This window comes from Passer domesticus, chromosome 13 (assembly GCF_036417665.1).
Source record: "Passer domesticus isolate bPasDom1 chromosome 13, bPasDom1.hap1, whole genome shotgun sequence".
Taxonomy (NCBI): Eukaryota; Metazoa; Chordata; class Aves; order Passeriformes; family Passeridae; genus Passer; species Passer domesticus.
This window is the reverse complement of record NC_087486.1, coordinates 14,758,584-14,782,157: the sequence shown is the minus strand read 5'-3', so window position 1 is coordinate 14,782,157 and position 23,574 is coordinate 14,758,584. Positions and strand designations below refer to the sequence as shown.

The 23,574-nt window shown below is 39.1% G+C and overlaps 2 long non-coding RNA genes across 10 annotated transcripts in view; one reads left to right on the top strand and one right to left on the bottom strand.

Moving 5' to 3' along the window:
* LOC135280056 (uncharacterized) overlaps nt 1–23,574 on the bottom strand; it is a 53,826-nt gene that overhangs the window by 8,535 nt on the left and 21,717 nt on the right. For 7 of the 9 annotated variants that reach the window (XR_010347135.1, XR_010347139.1, XR_010347138.1 and 4 more), the window contains one exon: nt 8,820–8,884. This is a non-coding gene — a long non-coding RNA (uncharacterized LOC135280056). Of the gene's footprint in view, nt 1–8,819; nt 8,885–17,676; nt 17,778–18,219; nt 18,373–23,574 lie in introns of those variants that run through there. The other 2 variants (XR_010347140.1, XR_010347141.1) reach the window with 2 other exon arrangements.
* On the top strand, nt 8,326–14,511 carry LOC135280057 (uncharacterized). The gene is made up of 3 exons (XR_010347142.1): nt 8,326–8,388; nt 8,833–8,898; nt 9,958–14,511. It is a non-coding gene; the product is annotated as an uncharacterized LOC135280057 (long non-coding RNA).

Genomic DNA, 23,574 nt, shown 5'->3' with positions numbered 1-23,574 from the left:
ACTCTTGCAACACTGTTCATACTCCATAAATACAACTGTGTTACAAATTCCACCTAACAGACTCAGTTTTGCAGCCTCTGGAAGATGGAACTGGAGAGCAACAAGAGAGAAGCCACTAGATGCCCTCGTTCCCACAATCAAAGCCAAGGAAGAAGAAAGCAGAACATGCTTGCCCTAAAAGGCTGGTGATTCAGCCCAAATGTGAGAATGACAAGTATGTAAGAGATGGCAGTTAATGGATGCCACTGCCTTGAAAGCACATTGTGCCAGCTGCCCACCCAGGGATCCTATGGAAAACAGGGTGCCCCCGAAGAGAGGAATGATTGGCATCTGACTTGATGGAGACGGCTGAACATTGGTTCAATAGACTGAAAAATTGCTTTATTAAACTATTCTATATTAAACTAATACTATATTAAATTACATACTAAAAGGATACTAAAAAGATACTGTACAAAGATACATACTAAAGAAAAAGCCATGACTATCTCCAGAGGCAGGACACAGCTGTGACCCAATAGGCCAATTAATATAAACAATCATCACCAGAATCCAAGTACCAAATCTCTTCAGGCAAACAATCTTCCTAACACATTCCACATGTGCAAAAACAACAGGCGCAGAGAATAGAGATAAGAATTGTTCTCTTTTTCTCTGAGGTTCCTCTCTGCGATTCCCAGGAAATATCCTTGGGAAGCTGTGCCTGCCTGCTCTCCAAGGAGGGAGCTGTGGCTACAGGATGCTGTGATCTGGGGGAAGCTGTAGCAGGGGGAGGCACTACGAGCACCCCCAGAGGCTGCTCCCATTCTGTACTGGCAGTGATTGTCCCTCCCAGTGCCACCCTCAGGAGGGGATTCAGGCATATCCAAACAACTCCAAAGGAAGCCTTTTCCCTTCTGCTGATGACAGTGACAGCTGAGAGGGCTGGGCCTCCTCTTCATGAAGTTCACAGTCTTCAACTCCTGCCTGTGCATCTACCTTGTGGAAAACCTCATGTCTGCATGTCCTGGCTGTGCCTGCACAAAACCCACCAGGTGTGCACCTGCATGAGTTCCATGCTGCACCTGCAGACATGGAAAATTGCTTTATGTTCTAAATCAAATAAGCAAACTGAAATACTGGAGTATGCTCAGATTCTTTTAGCAGAAGGGAGAATGTGTGAAATCAGTTATTTCAACTGGAATTTAACAGTTTTCCATCTAGGAGTAAGACTGCTCTGAAATAGCTATGACAGAAGTTAATCAGTTACTAGCTGTGATCACTTTGTGGCAGCTACTTAGCCTCAAAAACTAAGACCTGTCACTGTTCCTGGAGGGATTTAACAGACATATAGATGTGGCACTTGGGGACACGGATTAGTGGTGGCCTTGGCAGTGCTGGGGGAATGGTTTGACTTGATGGTCTTAGAAATTTTTCCTTTCTTAACAATTCTATGATTCTATGTTTTCAAAACTGGGAATCAGGCCCTTCTTGCTGTTGCTTCACCAAACTTGGTTAATAGCTAAGAAAGTCAATAAAAAATAATGCCAAAATTAGGCTTGTTTTCAGGGTCTGTCCTGTTCAGATAAATTTTACATATATAACATTGCTTTCATTTTTTATCTAATAAAAAATAATTAGATATTAGATATAATATATAATAGATTAGATATAGATATAATAATAATTAGATATAATATGCAATGCAACTGTATGAGAAAAAGTAACCCAAAACTCCTCAAAAAAGACAAAATGAGAATTTGGAAGACAGTTCCAGGAACAGGTCTGACAGTTGATAATTTCTCTTGTAAACTCTAAATGGGTGAAACCTCTTATGACATTACTAGATTTCTTTGGAACCACAGAGGAATAATTTTATGACAAATTAGGCACATTTAAATGCAGCAAAATGTCTACAGTTATACATAATCCCCATTTCTGTGCATTCTGATATATTAACAGTGACATTTACCAGAGAAATATTTCACAACCCTTTTTTATTGTGCTCATTTTTCAACAAGTTTGGAAGCTGGATAAATCACGGAAAGGTTCTGTGTGATTTGATTATCAGACTGACGCTGCAGACACACTGAACAGCACACAGCACAAAGAAATGGGAGGTGATTCCCCTTCCCACAAACAACACAGGAGCTGCATTTAGCAGTAAATGAAGGAAGTCAGTCCTAACATTTTCAAACTGCCTGGATAAGAAATAGCACCATGTGTGAATTCCATGAAGTGCAATGTGGCTGTCAAGAGTTAATAAGAGCTGACAGTGTATTTACCTTACCAATCCAGGCACCTTTTCAGTCCTCACCTCCCTGTTTTCCTGCACATGATGGACCTGTGATCCCTCCAGCAGGGTGAGAAACAGATTCCAGATATCACCAGGTACAAGGTAAGGCATGTTTGCCATGCCAGCTGCCTCTCTGCTTTTGGTGCCTATGACAGCTCTGTGCTGACACCACTAAACTCACAAAGGTGTTTTCTGCTGGAGGCACTACACAGCTGACACCAATAAGAGCTTAAATAAAAACTTTTCCTTCAGTTTCAAATCTAGAGCTAATTAATATTTACACACTGTACCTTCTACTGTCATCACAGATAGCCTAAAATCCAGACTGTCTGGACCCTGTGCAGAATTGCATCTTATATAAGCAATCAAAATATCCTAGTCCAGCCCAGCAGATGCTTTAATTGCCCCTCAGCACCAGACAAGATAATTTCCTGGACTTCTATAAAGTTACATTGTGAGGCTTTCTCCCCTGACATCTCAGATGTACTTTCTGGAAGTGTGGCAAAATATTTAAATAAAAGGGTGCTCTGTTTGCTGTATTTTGCAGCCAGGCAAGACTTGCTTCCCAAAACTAGTGTACTCAGTTCCAACCCTGAGCAGCAGCAGGCATGAACTCCCTGACAGAGGCAGTCAGCTTTGCTGAGAGCACATCCCAAAGCAGTGGATGTGGAGCAGTGCACCCCTAACATTTGCAGATGCAGGCACTCTAAATGTGGCTGCAAGGACTGAAATGACCTGGCCAAATGACCCCCTTTTCTGCTTGGCTCCCCCTGAAGGTGCAGAAATATCCCTGCAGCAACGAGCTGTGGGTTCAGCCAGAGACACATTTACAAAGCACCAGATTAGGCTCTGTACACACCAAGAGAATGAAAATGGCCTATTGAAAGTGTAGCTTTACAAGCTAATTTAATAGGTTATTTTTGTCCTACCTTTCTCAGGAACCTGAGGAATTTGATGTAGAACAGTTGGTTTAACTTTGGAGAATTCACAGATAACATTACTTGACAGGTATTATACCAATTTCCTAATCCATTCCCACTATTCCTCTGCACAGTCCTCAGAAGGAATGAAATAAAGCAGGATTATTTCTTAAGGCTTAATACTGCTTAATATATCTTTTGACATGCTTAATATATCTGGGACATGTAAATCACTATAAATTTCCTTCCAAAGTTAAATGAGATACACTGAAATGAAGAAAAATGGAAATAGTAAAAATGTTCTGATATCAATTGCCAATTTATGCATAATAGTGCAGGATTTTGTTGTTGACCATTCTAAGAGATAGCTCTAAATAAGGAACCTATGAAATCGAAAACTTCTTTACCTGTGTAAATATTCACCTTTCCTGAGTGCACTTTTCTCAATATTTTATTCACAAAACTCCTCCTGTAATTTTTTTTGAATTAACAGTCCTTGAAGATATTTACTTTGAATTTCCACTCTTGCAATGGAGATGATAAGAAAAATGAGCAGCTACAAAATAAACTGTTCACTGCTGGTCAGGCTCCTTGCTCATGGTTGTAATGAAACTGCAGGTTTTTGCAACAGAACTGCAGAGGTTACTGTGTCTCAGAAAGAGACCTAGAGGGACCCTAAGGAGCTGTCTCTGAACTAAATCCATGAGAGCACAAAAATGTTATTCAATCAGAAGCACAACATTTTTCTTAGTGAAGATTTGAATGCAGCCAAAAGTTTGGCCTTGAAGGGTTAAAGCACAGTGTTATTTCAGCAACTGAACAGTAAAAATCTGTGTATGGCTCTAAAATCAAGGAAGGAAGAGAGAGAATAAGATCAAAGAATGAAATAGTGACTGCTTTAATAATAACTTTGGTCAGTAATTTACATAAGTGGCTTTTACACCTTATCATCTGACCATAACTTGGGGTCTTTGGTATCTTGGTTGATACCAACAACTGATCCCTGAACTTTAGGATCATTTTGGTGTTGCTGCTCTCTTTTCATCCTGACCCCACCTTAGCATTTAAAGGAAGCAATGGGGCTCCACTGAAAGTCGTGATAGCATTTATTTTCTGGAGAATTGATGACATTTTACTGCCCAAGATTTTTATGACACCTAGGTTATATTGCTTCTGTGCCTGCTTTTTATAGCTTTCTCCTCTAGCAAGAACTTGCGGTGCAGATGTGTAAGAAATGTTTCCAAAGAATCACAAAGAGAGGAATCTGGAAGTGTAAAATCCTGACTCTGATTACTTTAATCTCATATCTCATCAGGGGAATGTGTATTGTGTACAAGTAACAAATCCTAGCCTCTCTTACAAATCAACATTTGGTGAAGCAAAAATTCATCATTTCTCTGATATTTAGAATTTTATAAGCTACTGATTGGGTCTATTCTCAGGAAGGCCATCTTTTAACTGTTGCAAGATTGGTTTTGATTACTGCACCACTGAAAAATATATGTATGCAGTCATTCCAAAATAAGAAGGTCAAAATACTTGACCAAAACGATTCATGTAAAGTTGTTTTATTACCTCTTTCTTACCATTTTCTCTGACACAAAGGCTGTTGAACATTACTGGGCAGCCTGGCCTCGGTCACTTTTTGAAAAAGCTGCCAGAAGCAACTTTCATGTCATTGTTCATTAACACTGATCACATTAGCAAGGATTTATTGGCAACTGCTGGTAATAAAATACATTTTAAATGCTTTGGGTGTAGAGTCTGCTGTGCCTAACCATGCTGGCATTGCTCACTTTTGAAAAGTGTTGCATGATTTACCACTTAGCCCAGGCACTCTTGTTTGATTAAATCCCTCTTTCCTTGCTGCTGGGAAGCAGAATTGGCAGCAACAAAGCATCTTTAATATTCTGTGTAGCACACCTCTAGAGGTCTTTGAATACATAAGTTCAAATTTTGGTTTAAAAGCTCCCTAAATTTGATTTTACTTGGCTGCAAAGAGGTAACATGAAATGAGCAAGTAAAATATTACAGCTGATGCAGAAAAAAATTTAAATTTCCACCTACTAAAGCACTTCAGTCTAAGGTGAAGTTCAATTGTGAGTCACTGGAGCATTCCCACCTTGTTTCTGTAGAGCTGCCCGATTAATGAGTCTGTCACAGGTAACCCTGGGGCTATGGGACACAGCAGCTGGGAAGTGACATAAAGTCACTTTCAATAGAGCTCTGTACACCTGACACATAATTAACATTTTTGGACAGTGCAAACAGTTCATGATGTGAAGGACAACCTGGTTAACAGGCCTAGGAACAAGCCATTCCATTTCTTTCAGAAGGAATCAAATCTGAGTAACATCTGCTTATTAACAATTAGCAATTCCAGTGCTTCTATTGGTTTGTCTGAGATTTGATGGTGTCTCCAGTAAATGGAAGCACTTTGGACCAGATTGTTTAAGTGTTCACTGGACTGCATGCACTCCAACACCTTCCTGAGGATAGCTGTGCAAGCAGTGAGATTTTGGTATTTTCCAAGACTAGGAAGGAAAAAAGAAAAGCTTTGGTCATTAAAATGACAGATTTCCCAAGCAGGCAGTTAGAACAACGAAAAGCAAGGCACATTTCATAACAACCCATATGCAAACAAAACACTTTGTCTCAAAAATTGGTGACTACTGAAACCAATGTGTGGACATTTTTTCCCAACTGGAGTGCAAGGAGAGCAACACCACTGACCTTAAGAAACTTGGAGGTGGAGCAGGGTTGTTAGCAGGAACATACCAGTAAAATGCTGCTGAGGAGCTGAAGTCTTATCTCACATTTCCCCCACCTTATATTATCTCCAGGATTGTGGTTATACAATAGTCAGATGTAGGCTACTGATTGCATTTTTTCCAGATTAACACTCTCTTGAGAACTTAGAATGAATCACAGAATGGTTTGGGTTGGAAGGGACCTTAAAGATCATCTTGTTCCACACCCCTGCCATGGGCAGGGACACCTTCCACTGTCCCAGGGTGCTCTAAGTCCTGTCCAACCTGACCTTGGGCAGTTCTAGGGATCCAGGGACAGCCACAGCTTCTCTGGGTACCCTGTGCCAGGGCCTCATCACTCTCACAGGGAAAAAATTATTCCTGAAACTTCACAAGTTTCTGGAAAATATGGTTATTTTATTTTTCTGCTACAATTTCTTCCTTTCCTTATGATGTTTCCCGATTAGTTTTCCTATGGTTTTTGTAATAATATTCGTAAGGAAGCACTTGATAAGGACTTCTCTGTTTGTCTTATTTAATTAATTTGAGAATTTGGGATTTGCTCTGAAGAATAAATGAGTATTTTAAACTAACCAGAGTGGAACTTCAGTAGTTACACACAGTAGAATTCAGAGATACTTGCCCAGACATTGGCTGGAAAACAAATCATGACCTTACTTCTTCAAGCATTTAAAATATTGGAATTTTTCTAACTGGTTTGCTTTTGAAACAAGGAAGAAGCAATAATTCAACAACTGTCCTCTTGCCTCTGTGAGTCTGAGCAGATTGTTTAGGACCAGGCAGTTGTGTGACCCTTTGCAATGACAATGCAGAAGCAGCGTCAGACAGTTTCTTTGCCACAGCTTCTAACACAGCTCTAACACACCTGGCTGCAGAGCTCTCCCTTCCCCACTGTGACTTTGCTGTGGTGATAAAATACCACCAGGACACAGCCAGTTGGATTCCATAAGATTTCTTCGCTGCCTACTCTGCCAACACTTTGACAAGCTGGGATAGGAAAAAAGGCCATGTCTTGGATGGATGGATATAATTTCTTCTTCAAATGTCATTATGGTTCATTTCCTTCTGCTGTAACCTTGTGGTGTGGTGACAGGTGAAGTGACAACAGGGCAAAATTGGAGGACTGCAAGAGGAAGTGGCTTTTAAATCTTTTCAAATAGTCACAATTTCATAGGGTTCAGCCTCTAAGACAGACTGGGTGAGGAAGCAGAAGACTGTGGCTGTTTCATAAAATAAAAAATAAAATATTTAAGAGATCTTAGTTTTCTTTCTCTCTTCTCCATTCTTAGCATTATGGGAGGCTTACTCTGGATTTCTGACACCCTCACAATTTGGGATGTTCACATAAGGAATTTCTATTCTCTGTAGCAGGAACTCTGCACTCAGGAAGTTTTCCATGGCTCCAAGGTTACAGCAACCTTTGCAGGCTGATTTCTGAGGTGTGTTCTGATCCAGGGTGCACTGCAGAAGTACCATCACAAACCAGTTTAAGGGGATGCTGGTAATGTTATTAAGGGACAGTAAGTGGGTGGCTGTTACATTGATTTTTCTTCAACCATTTCAATTTCAAGGAACACATGAAAGAGAATGCTAATTTTGTTGTTGCTGTCGTTTACTTTTATAACTCTCTGTACTACATAAACTCAAAGGAATGAAAATGTGCAGTAGACTTTTCTTATGCTCAACTCTATCAAATCCCAGAGGATGTTTAAAAGAAGACTTCAAAAATTGCACGGGGGGTATCTGTTGTTTCTCAACTATTTCTTCATCTCATATGCTCAGAGACATAACCTGATGTGATTTTGTGATGCATTTCAATTGGGGAACTCTCACTCATCAGGATTTATCGTTGCAGCTCAGTTGTTACCTGTGCCTCCTCAGGAAGACTGTAATATTTTTCATGGCAAGTGGATTGCCTGGGATAAATACCTGACTCTTAGTTTGTTGGCAGGGAAGGTCAATAACAACCTTTATAGAATCTTTCCATAACAGATGACAATAAATAACAGTTTAACCTCTAATCTATATTAACAGACTACCTTTATTTATTGTTTGACTTGTGCAGAGACAGAGACAGGTAATTCAAAAGGAGCAGCCACAATAGCAGGTAATGACCTTCTTTTACAAGAATGAGCAAAACCCATTTCACTTCAGCATCATGCACGGGGCTATTTTGCAAAGAAACACTGTGTGTTAGTTGTTGAAACTTTTTCATGCATTCCCCGAAACAAACTACACTATTCTGAATATTTTCTCCTCTGTGCAGTAAATAAAGTCTTTCGTGTTGACAATGCTAATATTATATTTTAAAATATATTTGCATTTGTGTTTTTTGTCATTTTTATTGCATTTTATAAATCCCAGAGCAAAGACCCACTAAGCTCACTGAGAAAGCCTCGTTTCTTGGGATAGCATCATGCAGGTGATCAGGTGGGATTTCAGTGGGGGGTACTGGCTGGGTCTGTGGGGACCTTATTTCAACCAGAAGAGTGGGTAGGAGTTCAGAGTACAAGTCAGGAAGGTTAATTTTGAGTGGCTTTTAAAATGGAATGATTTCATATGAGTGATTTTCAAGGGTAAATATTCATAATGCAAAGTAATCTTAATATATTTTAGTCAAATTAGTGCATTAAACTATTAGATAATTGTGGGAAAGTTGGGAAGGCGGAGAAAGACAATAATTTTATCAGTATTTATAATTCTGGGATATAACAAGGCCACTATGGCATTTGGGGGTAGAATAAGGAATGACTAGTAAACATTATTTTTAAATTATGCACATATTGTGTTCTATCGAATAAATATTTTCTAATGAATGAAAAAAATACATATAATTAAGTTGGTTTTACTTACATTTATGTTTCAGTAATGCACAAGACAAATAGTTGGAAAATGCTCTTCAGCCTTAAATCACGTACCTGGAAATAAGAAGGTAATTTTTAGTTACAGGAAAATATCTGCTTGCTATTTAATTTGTCCTTCAATTACATCCTCTTGGTTTAAGAACTCCTTAACAGATTATTCAATTCATTTTTCAGTCTCTTTTTTCACTAAGTGAAAGAATTGATTTCTAGATGATTTTTAAAGATTTTTTTCCTCCTCTTCCTACTTTATGAAGCCGTTTGTAACATCAAACGGCAAAAAACTCTCACATGAAGAAACTGAGGTGGCAGGTGAAGGATTATTAGAGTTGTAATTATGTGAGAGAGGTTTTTGAAAGCACTGAGTGTAACTGGATGTAAATTCTGGGACAGTTTTCTTCGTCTTACTGTAGGAAATAAGAAAAGGAAGCCACAACAGTTCTGAGAACAGAAGATTTTAATTTATTTTTCAATTACTGAAGGTTTTGATACCAGTAAATGTACAGAGCATGTTTTTTTGACTTATTCTGATTAATAAGAATTGCAACAGACCTGCTCAGCACTGTGGGAAAGGTCAGTGGCAATTTTTGAAAAGAAGGCCTTGGAAACACATTGGCCTTCCAAAACAGAGTCATGCAAAACTGCTATTCTTATTTTCCTCCATTTTTTGCTTTGCACTTCAGCTTTCTGATTCTCCCGTGTTCATTATGTGCAGTATTGTGTGGATCCATTTCAACAAATTCCGTTATTTGGAACAATGAGGTTGAACATGATTCAAATCCTGAATTAAATGCAAATCTAGCAGCAGAAAAATGGATTTAGTGGTATGATAGGATTTGAAATAGGAATGTATTGCATTAAATATAAAGTTCAATTAAATAAATGAATATTGTAAGGGCTGCCATTCAAGCTAGCATTGCACCTGTGACTAATTAAACATGTGCACTGTGAGAACAGTGGAGATCACATGCTGGTGCCTTTGGAAGCAACACACAATATATATTTTTGCTTAATTTTGGGCAGATGGTCAACCTCTGCAGAAGAGAGATGTCCTTTTTTCAGTCAGCAATGCTGGTTTTGATACCACAAATATTTAACTTTGTGACTGAAATTGTAAAGTCTTTCTCCAGAACAGATTTACCACAGGACTATTGCATTATTTCTTTGAACTTCAAAACAGAAGAAGAACGGATTTCACATCATATCAGCAGCCAGATAAGTACAATCTTAATTGCAATATCCATATGGAACAACTTTAAAACTTTATGGCTGTATGGTCCTTTGTGCTAACGTGGATCAGAGTAAAACACAAAGGAGTTGGGCTCCAAACACGGGGCAATATTCTGACATTTCTGCTTGTTAATGTTGCAATTGCCCCTGCAATTCTTAGTTGCATGGGGGAAAAAAAGGTGCTGCTATTTTACTATTCTTTTAATGGGGAAAGGGATTTTTGTTTGTTTTGCTTGTTTTTTGTAAGAAATACTACTTTATACATACACAAGGAAATTCAAATAATTAATTGATGTTTAGAAACACAGAAGACCATTGTGATTTCTTTTCAGTGCAAGCAAATAAATCCCATAGATACAGAAAATGTACTCCTGAGGAAACAAATGGCCCATTTTCATTATGCCAAACAACTTTCTTGACAACTTGACAACATTTGCTGAACAAGATTTTGGCAATAGAATGCTTTAAAAAGCATTTTATAAGGCTATACGATTCAAACTATTTACTCTTAAGTGAAGTATTAGTAGCAAGTAGGAAGTAAGGGAAGAGAAGAGAAATGTTTCTTCTGTACGAATCCCTGTGTTTCACTGCTGACAAGGGAAGTGAGTGCAGGCAGGTCGGAATTGCTGGGACTGCACAAAACCAGCACCTTTGCTACAGCCATATGAGAATTGGAGACAAAAATATAATTGCTCAACATTTCCTGAATCATAACAGCAGGTCATGACTAAATACTGCTCTCCTCTAATTTAAACTCAAGGAGAGCCACATACTTGGATTTAAGTACAAATTCAAACCTTTGGATTTAGCTTGTCTTTCTTCTAAGTAATTCTGTATTTTCTTTAATGCTTCTTCTCAAGTAGAAATAGATAGTGAAATCAAAACTGACTCATGGAGTCCTAGGGAAGGCAAGATTCTGCTTGCAATGCTTTAAAATTAATTGGAAAACTTCCTAAATATCAGTGACATTTCCAAAAGTGCTGAAGAGTTCTGCTGTGGGATATAAAGGTAACTATCTTGCTTTTAGCTCATCTGTCTTTCAAAGATATTTATCTGAAACTTTGAACAAATTTGCAGCCCCTAAGATAGACAAAATACTGATAACTGTCCAGGATTAAGTAAATGCAAAACTAGGCATGATTTTGTTTGAAGGTCATAAAAATTTTAATGTTGCAGATAAATAATATGACCCATTTCTTTATTTGAAATTAATGATAATATTTAACATATTCAGCATACACCACTACAAAAGGTTATCTGCTCTTTGGGTAGATGGGTTCTCTTGTAACACAAAGAAATGCTAATAATGCTGATCCTAAAAAGAAATGGTTTCAAAAATGACCCAGTTGAAATTTGAAAATAAATGTGTTCAGGTTTCCACTTATATGCTGCAGTACTTCCTAATCATGCAACAGTGTCACTTCTGCACACAACAAGCCATCAACTATTTTTATTTTGACCTGAGCCTTCACACAAAGTATTAATTTACTTTGTAGCATAATGGAACCAGTTCTGCTGTCACCACAGAGAGCTGCTGTGCACTGCATCAGAAAGAGAGATGACAGAAATTCCAGCAGCAGCAGAATTTAAATGTCTCGCCTGTAATTCTGTTCAGTAGCATCTTTGTGCATCTGACATGTGAAATATGTCTTTAGCTTTTGAGACAACAAATGACATTTGGTTTTGCTAAGAAGGCTTAGGAAGGGAAAGGCACATTCAAAATGTCACTTGTGTTACCACAGAGGTGTCCTCTGAAAATGAGCCTAAATATCTATGGAATATTTTAATACTTAGAAATTTTTCCAAAAAACCATTAAACAATTCAAGTTTTTTCCATTCTAGAAATGCAGGCAAGTGCTCTGACCTAGTTTACACATTTATTTCTCTACTATTTTTTTACCCCAGCCCTCCCAATTCAGTGGACTTGGAAAATGCCAAAACATGAACTGATCTCTGAGAGGACAATGAAGAGCACAGCAAAACCTGAGCACATTTCTATCCCATTTCATAGAGTACTAAGTCAAGTGCATTTTGAACTTCCAAAAGTTAAAACGTCCTGTGGCATAGGAGAACTTATTTAAATATCAAAGACCAGTTTTTCTGAATTAAAAACATAAACAAAGCTGTTTGAAAAGACTAAAAAGTATAATTTTTTCATACATCAATGTGATAATAAGATTTCCTTAAAAACAGATGAACTTCAAATGTCCTTATCATTAGCATGCTGGTATTTTCCAGTACTCATATTTGCTGGCAACCTTTTTGTCCTTCCAGGAGAGAACACTTGTACTTATTTACACAAAATAAAGACAGCTTCACTTTGTAAGTTTAATATTTTGGGCAAGCAGTAATATACCAGTCTGTTAGCCAGTCTTAGCAGGAAATAGTCCTAGTGCTGATCACAATGAGATGACTCGTGGTCTCAGCTCATTTTGAGAAGTTTAGTAAACATGTTATCTCTAGCACAGGGCTGATGTAATGTTTATAAGTTCAATCTGTCCTGTTTTGCCATTGCTGGTGATACTCTTGTTACCAAAACAGCCTAAAAGTGTTTTCTTCATCATAACCTTCTCAAGGTCACATACAGATGATGTTTCATCATGATTAATATTTGAAACTCATTTTTAAAGACAAATCCCCCATGCTGTTAAAGCACCTCCCTGAATTTAAAATTTTAGTTCTTCCTATAATAAAGCTTGAACAACTTGATATTACAGAAAGCTTTTAATTCATCATCTGATCTGTAAGTAAAATCCATTTTGCCTGAATAATGAGTATGTCAAATTGTATGGGGGGTTATCTATATGAGTGCAAATGTTTATTTAACATTATGGTTAGATGAGCATCCATACTTGTTAACAAAAGGATCAATACATGTCCTTCAGGACACTTGAGCTAAGGCTGACATAATCACAGAGGAAAAACTTTATGTATAAATTAGAAGGAAAGAGAAAAAACTCTGCAGCCTGAATAACCTGGTTTGTCAAGGTTTGTTAATACTCTTTTTACACTCAACACATTTTCCATTTCAAGCTGTCTTTAGAGTGCTTAAGTTGTGACTATGATCCTGTCACACACACTTTAATTTCTAGCTTTGTATCCTGTGAGTTTAACTGAACTCAGTGTAATCCTGACACTCCAGGCTGCAGTGATTCCATCCCCTCTGTACTGACAAGGGGGTCTCTGCCCATGTGTCACCATCTGGGCCTGACCAGAAATGCTGCAATGGAAAATCAACCCAGCTCCTCAGTCCTTAGCTGGCCTGTGTCAGGGGGTATTGTTTGTAGCAGTGTTCCTTTAATCCCTCTTCACCTCAAGGAAGAAGTTATAACTGAATGTGCACATCAGGAAGATCTGATGGATAGGGAAGTACAATTTTTAGTAATTTTCAGAATAAACCAAAACTTTTGAATTTCTCAGCATTATACATGTATAGAATATTTATTATATGGAAGCTCACTACTGCTCTCATGCCTCAGGGATGAGTAGGACGTCATAGGGCAAGTTCTGTCTTAAAGATCTCAGGAACTTCTCTAATTACCTCCATAGACAGAAACTTCCCAAGACAGACTTTCTTGGATTGTGCAAATGTCTTTGTTTTTTTTTTTCTATCTTTTTTCTGTGATTAAGGTCCTCAGGAACTTCCACTAGGAAGGTGCCCATGAGAACTTCAGGGAGAGCATCCAGCACCTGTTATTTGCTACGTACACCATCTTTTATCATTTTTCACAGCTGTTTCAAAAGCTGGGGTTCCAGGTCTATGTCTAAACCAACAGAACTTAGCTCTGTGTCTGATATTTGAAGGGTCAGAGTTGTGCCACTTCAGAAGCACTGAATATGCAGTAAGAGAATGAGAACAAGTAAACAAAATGCTCCATTGCCAAGAAAGAGAAACTGATATGACAACTTGTATAACTTATTATTACTAATTATGCTTATCTAAATATTACTGTACCAGCAAAAAATTCTTATCTTAAACAAAGCCATAGAAACAGTTGCATAAGAAGTTTCAGTAATGCAATACTGGCTGCTTTCAAGCCTACGATGTCTGCAGACATTTCTACCAATTAGATCACCCAAATATGTGACAAGCCCAGATAACGTGCTAAAATCACATTACATTTTACTTCTTTGCAGCACTAGCACTGAAAACTAGAATTTTGCTTTTACAGAGTCACTATATAACATTTCTTCAAAACCAAATTTTTCTCTGTTAAAATCAAATATCTTTTTTTTTACTCTTATCAAATTCTGTGACAGAAACAACTGGTTACTAGTTAATAATGCAACAATACTGCATATTATTTGATTCTTATTCTGATAGATTTCTCTAGTTTGGATATAAAAATGCAAGCATAGAAAGAGATTTTAGATCCTCACTCTATAGTACAAGTGTGAATATACAAGTTTTTGATTAAACTGTACTTTAGTGAGAACTTTTTAAAATAATAACATTTTGCCTCCCATCTTTTTCAGTCTCAGCTCTGGAACAGGAGTGTCCTGACAATGTCTACGTGTCCAGTCTGAACCAGCAGTAAGTGTTGTTACTGAAGGTAATTTCCTGCTTCTTCAGTTTGGTACCAACCCAGACCAACCTTGTTTAGCCTGAAATCAGACAGTGCTGGAGTTCAGGGTCATATGGCTTCAAGCAAAATGAATGGACCAAGTCATTAAGCTGAATGTTTTGTGTAATTGCAGTTTAAAAAGAATCATAATAAGTAAAACAGCTCAGTTTGCAGATGCTGAGTTCACAGCTGCTGCTTTTGTCTATTGATGCATTGTCCTACTGCACACAAAAAATTGAGCTTTCCTGTCTTAAGACTGCAACGCACTGGTTCAGAGAAATAAGGCACAGGGGAGGTTAGAATAGAAGAGCTGAAATGTAGCACACAAATAAACAGATACTCTACAGCTCCTCCTAAACCTGTGCTTAGGCTCATGCCAGACATGTTTCACCAGGATATCAGCAGATAGTGAAATTCAGTGTGCGTGAGCAATGTTCCCATTTAATGTTAATTTGTCAAGACAGGAAAACCAGGAACTTTCTATGAACTTCTGAAAACCAATAAAGCTCGTATGAAAAGTGTCTGAATCTCAACAGCACCTCTATGACAGCTTTTGCATGTGAGATGTCTGAGAAAGTTTTCCCTTGGTGTCCACAGAAAATCTGAAAAGCACTGCTCTACACTGCTCCACAGATTACAGAAAAATTCCAGCCTGAGTACACCTGGCTTATGAAGTCACACATCAACATGTCTGTGTACACATTGCCTCAAAGAAATCTCTGGAGAACTGAGATGCCCCTGAGACATAAATATAGAACAGATACTTTTAAAAATGCCTGTTTGTTACCAGTTGTCATCATGGCCCTAGTTCTGAGAGTCCCCACAGAAATTTTGCTTATTTCTTCATGGAAAGGGCTGTTGAGCCCTGGCAAAGGCTGCCCAGGGAAGTGCTGGAGTCCCCTTTAATGGAGGGATGTAGCAGACACATGGATGTGGCACTTGGGAACATGATTTAGTGGTGGCCTTGCCAGTGCTGGGTTAATGGCTGGACTCAGTGATCTTGGAGGTCTTTTCCAAAATAAAGTATTCTATGATTCTTTTTATCTATTACTCCTCTCTCTAGTAAACAGACCTTTACCGAGGGAATATACAAGAGCAACATCACGGGAGAGATGGGCAGCAGCTGAACACAATTCTCTAGTCAGCATTTATTTTACTACAATTATGCACCAATATCCTAAGGCACAAGGACACATGTTAATATTTTCAATTTGCAGGTCTCTAAGAAGTTTGGAACAACACAAGTGAAAAGGTCCTTCCAACCTAGTGAGCAAAAGTTAAAAGGCAGGAAAGTTGAAGAGTCACATGGCCTTGAGGAATAAGGCAAAGCTACTCTGCATTAGGGAAAGGAAGGAAGTTGAACTCAGTTAAGTTCTTGCCACAAAAAATAAAAAAAATTTGTTTGTGAAAAATAACAGTGTTGGTAAACAGGATTAATTTTCAAGAAGAAGCTTATGCTTTTTGTTCCAGCAGACCTGCTTTTAAAACTATTTTCAAAATGTATTATTCCATACTCAAATACTCAAAATCAAACTCAGTCAAGCTCTTGATCTTGAGGGTTTTTTTTTGTTTGTTTTTTTTTGGGGGGGGCTTTTCTCTCCTGAAGGCATTATCAGGTATAGGCTGATCTATAGGGAAGAAGCATTTGCTAATTTAAAAGTAAAGTAAATGTTCAGCTTTCTATCAGACAATCAATGAAAAAGAGAGTTCTTTTTCATAGTTATAAACACTTCTAGTTCCTTTTTACTTGGATTGTTGCTTATATTTAGTGCTGTTTACTCATTCCATGTGCCTATTTTTATAGAAGGAAAACAAGAATACTTGAAAATTTGTATAAGGAAGTACAGTATGCGGGCCCTGTAAATTTTGCATACAAAAAGACAGGCCAAGGAGTATTTATATCTACTCTTGAAAAAAGAAATACATGGGCCATTGCCTATTTTTCAGGAATTTTAGAAGGTACCAGAAAAGGACACTGGTTTTCTTTTTATATGATATTGAGAACACATATTTCTTCTGTATTTAGTAACACTGCTCCCTGCATTTGGGATGGTTTGGAGGTCCATTTGCATTAGCCACTCCATGGACATTTGCTCAGTGAAGTGCAATTCCCAGTTTCCAGTCCAGGGAGACAGGCTGGAGACCCCTTCAGGAGCCCATGCTTCCTGTTAGAGCAGCTGGAATGGAAGTTCTCCTGCAAAGGAGCCCTGATTGTGGCATTGCTGTGCCAGGTGCCAGTCATTCCCACCTCACTGCCAGCCAGGAGCTCTGCCAACCTTGGCACCAGTGGGACAGAAGCTTCACCAGCCACTGGCTCTGGAGCCACTCCTGACTGCACAGCTGGGGATTGAAACAGACACTGAGGACAGGCAGCAAATATTCTAAAACTACATGAAAAAATGGAAACCTTTGCCTCTGGTTCAGGCAGTAGAAGCTCTGTTAAACTTTCCAGCACCAGAAATCACTCCCAGCACATCTCTGCTTCTCTAGGATCCCCTTGGAATAGCACAGGCATGGGGAGCAGAAGGAGAGAGGACAGATGGCTAAAATGTCTTCTCATATTCTGTCAATCCAAGCCTTAAGTGGCACAACACCACATGAGGCCTAACCAGCTCCTTCTTCTTTTGTTCCAGTCTGTTTGTCTCTGATGAACACACTGTACTTTAAACTGATTTCCAGAACAATGAATAAAAAATGAGCAATTAGGCAAACTACTTCACCTAGCTGTATTCCCACCACTGTCCATCTGGTCTCATGCTAAACAATCCATTTAAGAGGGACTCTTGCACACAGCCACTCCAGTAACTTTCCTTTTTGATGTTACTTCCCTCCCCGACCATCAGAGGCAATTTCTGTCATTGTCTCCCTCCTCTGTGCTTATACTTTGCATGTCCTTCACAGCACTTGTTCTAACCACCTGCGTTCCTACCTTGCCAACACAGACACATTTAGTTCTCTTAAAGCAAACATTTCAAATGAGACACTGCAGATGGGAGAAATCACGAGGCAGCCAGAGCTCTGCAGCACAGGTTGGATCAGTCACTGTGTACTCACCACTCTGCAGCAGAAGGACCATGACTGTGTCATGCAAGACAGCTGGTCAATACCAGAGCACTGGATTCTTCCCATTCTGCAAATTAAATCTCTGTTCAAATCTAAACAGAACAATGTTTGTAAGAAAGCAATCCTATTTCTACTCCCAGACATTGGCTCTTCTGCACATGACCCTCTAAATATTTTGTGGAGTTAGGGCTGAGTAATTAAGTCATTTGCAAGGACTTGCATGGCAGTTCCTTTTGGAACATTCAAACATGAAGATGGCTTTGAAATGCTCATGTCTAAGCTGCTTATTTCCATAAGAAATGGATTTTCATTAAAATGTTATTTTCTTTCCAGTAACAGCATAAAATCCCCCAAGAGTGTTACGTACCCTCAAGAGGGCAGCATGGTATTTGAAAATTCACCTTTCAAAGGGAATAATGCCTTGGCATAAGAGCAGGCTGTAATGAGAGCATGGAATTAATGTTGTTATAAACATTAATTATAGAAAAATTAGGCAAAAAAGAAGGCAAGTCTATGGCATGACCATTTGCTCACCTGTCCATTGCTGCTGTTCATGTAGCACCACAGGGATTACAGAAGCAGCTGATGCAGCACTGCAGTTTCCATGCCAGTTCTTGCTTAACCAATCCCAACTGTGAGCAGTCTATTCAAAACTGGTGGCACTGTGTGTAGGGCAAGGAACAGCCAAGCTCTGTGATAATGACATTTGTGTCTGTGACTGGTAAAAACTCTGTTCATGCTTTCCAACAGTACAGAAAATTTAAGGATTAAAGGAACACTGACTACAAGGTGATTCCATGAGTAACTGAGGATGGTTGACTTTCATAGCAATGCATCATTTTGTCCTTCCATAAAAGTATTGTTTCATCATAGAAGACCATTTTCCCCTCTCTCCTTATATAAAAATTCCAGTGTGGATCTATTCTTCACCAATTTATATCCTCTGATTCTTATATCAACATTATCAGTTAGCCCTTACACTGCTTCTGTTTTGTTTAATTAAATGTGCTTCTGTCTTTCATACTATGAAAAAATCTTCCAATTTATTGACTATTTTAGTAAAAATTCTCTCTGCCCATTCCCATGTAAATCTTGCCTGAGAAAAGATAATAACTGCATTCCAGGTGAACAATCCCTGTCACTGTCATTAACATTTCTTCAAGTATTCTTGAAGTATTTCTATTGGAAATTCATCATGTCACCACATGTGCTTTTTCAAGCACTGATGCCTTAGGGATGGCAATGGTAGCATGTATTTGGAAGGCTTGGAGAAGGGACAAACTTGGGAGTTAGCTGCAGGTCCAGGTTCAGATTCTGCCATCACTGTGCAGCAGGCCAAGTCAAACAAGATTGTATCTCCCATTTTAGAATCCACCATGCTACTACTAACTGGTACCACAGCTATGAAACTATATGGAAACATAATACCATACATCTTAACTGGATACTTTTCAATCACTAGAGTAGTGTCTCTGCTGTAATTCCCTCAGTAATGTCCAAGGTCAGCTAAGTGCTTTGATGCTGGTATATCACTGCATAACCCATAGCACGTCATGTATTAGGAGAATTTCTTTACTCAATTGAATCTTCCAAAACAAAATTTCTCTCATTCCAGAAGAATGCTTACTTGAATTATTCCTTAAATTGGTGTGATTAATTTCATTATAATCCTGTGTACTAAGGAGGCATTTCTAAAACTACTGCTACTTAACACCCTTCTACCACTCAAATGTAGTATGTTGCAAAATAAAAATTAATTTTTTGCTGATTTTCTGGAGTGGTTTTTGTTGATATTTTTGGGTTTGTTTCTGAGAAAGCATTTGACCTGAAACACAAATGACTAGTGCTGTCATCAGTCAAGTGCCCAGTGATTGCACAATGGAATAATCTGCAACATTTTTCATACAGCCAGGATATTATACATGATATCCATCCCAAATGTATCAAATCTTCCCAGATTATTTGTGCTCAGCATGGTGTGTTTTGACCCTGCAGGGAATTTTCTATGGGCTGACCAAGCCACCCTCGATGGGGGACATTGAGATGGCATCAAACCCCTGCAGTGCTGGCTCAGTAGGAGCTGGGCAGGTGCTAAACCTCTCCCAGAGAGCAGCACCCTGCTGCTGTGTGCATCCCCATCCGGGGTGAGCTGGGCTTGCTGCCCTGCCAGCCTGAATCCTGCCACACACAACGTGTTTGTGGTTTGGGGGAGATAAGCTCAGTGAGGAGCTGACTCCACACTCATTGGTCTTGTGCTCACATCTAGCAATCAATTTTCCCTCTCCCTGAGAACATGAAATAACACCCTGTGAAACGACACAACATCCACAGAATCTGGCATTGCACAGCATCCTAAACAGGGAACATTTTATCCAGTCCTTGGCTGAGGAGCTTGGTGAGGCTGGATACTGATTCCAGCTGTCCTGACACACAGAGAGCTCGAGAAAACAGAATTTGAGCAAGGACTCAAGGTGAAAGACATTCTATCCTGTGCATGTGGTGCAGTTCAGCACTAACACAGTTAACACAAAGGAAAATGCAATAACAAGTTCCTTTCTCCTGTTCCTTGTTCACCAGTCTGTTTGCAGGCTCATTTCATCTCTCAGACTCTATCACTGCTTCTTCTCTAAGTAGGAATTTGTCCTGCTCTCCTAAAGTTTATTAGGGAAAGTTATTGTAAGACCTCTGCATTTCAAATAATAATCTAATTAGATATTCTTTATTTTATAGGGTTTCTACACATTAAATGAGTGATTTGATGAGAAATAAAGCAAATACTAAAAAGCTTTAAGAATGAATCACCTTAGAGCTGAAAAAAGATAAAAGACACCTGACTTAAAAAAGGAACAATATTTTCATGACTGACCTACACAAGTGGGCTCCGCAATTACATAAATTCTAGGAATTTATAGGTAGCACTTCTACATGCCTGGATCACTGATTCATTCTGGTACTGTTTAGTGCTCCTGCTTCTTGTAATTTACAGACTGTGCAGATGCAACCTACAGCCTTGTTGACATTTAGCTGACTCCTCTCAGATTCTGATTCAGAGATCAGTTGCCTTGCAGGGAAGGATGAGCACACTCCCATCTATGGATTAGTTCTCACAGCTTTTTTATCTAGTTGAGAAAGGAAAAGAGAAAAAGTGACAGACTGTGACTCTTCAGAATAAATCCCAAACTCAGACCTACAACACTAGAACAGCTCTTCTGATATGACTCCGTGCAGGTGGGGAAATTTCATCTGGAAAGGGTTCTTTTTTTAGCTGATCTCTGTGTTTCATTGTCCCATGTACATAGCATTATTCAGTTACACAAAGGAGGTAAAAATTGTGCCATTTGCATATGTGCAGTTAGGTTATGGCAGAGAAAAACCATGAAGGTGGCATTACTCGGTACCAGGCACTGCCATAATTTATCCTGTTGAGAAGCTGCACACCGTGAGCTTGGTCCTACACTCCTCTCCACAAACTCCTCCTGAGTCAGATTCAGCATGTAACCATTTTTTTGTTTTGCCACTTGCCAGGTGGCAAAGCTTAAAACTGTATCCTCTGGAAAGAAATGGCAGAAAGATACAGCTCAGTCATGTTTCCTCCATCCCCAACACACGTGCTGTAGTGAGGTTACTGTTTCCTGACTGGAGCCAGGCTCAGCCTTCCCAGCTGCAGAACACAAAGCTTCTCCTCAGTGTGTGCTGCCCCTGCAGTGGAAGTAGAGCAAAGCCAAGCCAGCCCCTTTTCATGCTTCAATCCAAGTGCCTGGACTCTACATCCATCTGTAGAACCCCAAGTTCTACATGACCGGACTCTTCCCTTTCCTGGCAGTTAGCAGGTTTTACACTGCATTATTTATAACCTTGAGAAAAAGTCAAAGGATCTTCACTGAAAAACATTAAGTAAGCCAGCAACAACAGCAAAAAAAAGTTTTCTATACTGAAGGCAGATATGACTTTCTTTACATATACATATATATATTCTGATCTGAGAGCTCAGCTAAGTAGTTTAGTGGTGCCTACTGACTTCTGTTAAAGTCTTCTTGGTATTATTATTGGATAAAATTAACTCAAACAGAAGGCTTCTATATGATGAAAAAGACCTCAGGCTGGAGTGTGAAAGAGATAATAAATGGTTTTTGCACTCTGTGGTCCAAATACTGAAAGGAACATGTCATCCCAATACACTCCAATTGGGAGAGCACATTGGAAAAGGAGATGGAGAAAAGTAGGATCAGAAAGAAAGATCATAGGGCAAAATAATACAGATTAACAAAAATTCTGTAGGAGTCCTGTTTCTTAACATGTGTTAAGATTTCTATCATCACTGATGTTAATAATTGACATGAAGTACAGTGGGAGTTAGATAACAGCAGGAACATTCAGGCCAGGACTAATTTCATTTTCCAGTGGTGTGAGACACTGGGTAATGGGGAAATGCACAGCCATGTCAGAGATGATCTTACTTCACTGAATTAAACCTCAAGGAATTTTATTCTGTCTAGAAAAAGATTCCTGCTTGTGTCATGCAACAGGATGTGCTCTTCAGAGAAGTAAAAAGAACAGGAAGTTAATTTTGTGCTCATGAAAGTGAGGAATTAATAGCAAAGCCTTAAGTCAGATATAAGCTGCGTGGGTATTGTGCAAGCCTCATCACACAGCACTGCCATCTCACCCCAATTTATGATCTGGAACACAGCAACTTTTACAGCTTTTAGCTGGAACTGCAAGTTGTACCAAAACATACAATGATTTTATAAATACAAGGGAAAGAGATAAAAGCTCCAAATTCCTTTTGGTCCTTCACCTAGCTCAAGTGTAAGCTGGACACATTCTGATGACACACTGCACCTTCAGACTGCAGATTACACTGCTGGTGTCTGAGTTCAGGGTTTAAATAGAGTCACTCCATCTTCTCTGAACTCAGAATGTACATGGAGGCCAAGATGAGCTTTCTAGCACAAGCGAGTACAAATAAATCACTAGGATCAACCTGAGAATGGGTGATGCCTTGAGAGGCTCCCTAGAACAGAGGCTCGGCAGTGCTAAAGGAATAAAATAGGAATTTATTAAAAAGGCCTTCACAGGATACACCTTGGGCAGTGCAAGAGCCCGGCTGTGGCTACACCCAAGATGGACGGTGGGTCACAACTTTTCACACTTTTATAAGTTTTGGTCCATTTAAATATTGGGGTTAATTGTCCAGTTACAGCTCCAGGTTATGCAGTCCCATCCTCCCAGTTTGCTCTCCTCAATTCCCTGTTGTTTGCACTTTTTGGGCCTGAAGCTGCAGTGGTGTCCTTGGTTCTGGCGCTGGAAAAGGATTGTTTTGTGTGACTGAGCTGTGAGGAGAACTTGCTAACTCTTCATATGCAGTTCAGAGTTGTATACTAATGCAGTACAGAATTTGAAAAATATGAAAGCTAAAACTTAAGGCATCATGGGCACGAGCTGTGTGATTGTGTGGCAGGCCATATTTTAATTGTCACCATTGTATCTGATAGGAGTCTTCACAGAGTGCCAGAAAATCCCAGCCCATGGGGTCAGTGTCCTCTGAGTGCAGCTTTCCAGCCCCCAGCATTCACCACAGAGAGGGAAATCAAGCTTTTGCTTATCTTTACACTGCCAGAGTCCCTGCTTTCTAGATCATACCACCAAAAGCAAGCTCAAACCAGAGGTGAATCTACTTCATGATACAACAATCTGCTATCACTGTTATTTGTCCTGTATGTTCTTATCTCACAGTTTGCAATTAATCACCACCCTGGAAATCAAACACTAAGCTATTTGTACATTCTCTTTGAAAATACATTTCAATTTCCTTTTACTTGAACTGCCCTGTCCTTTGCCACACCTGCTGAGTGCATCAATCTGCACAGCACACTCTGGATATACCTG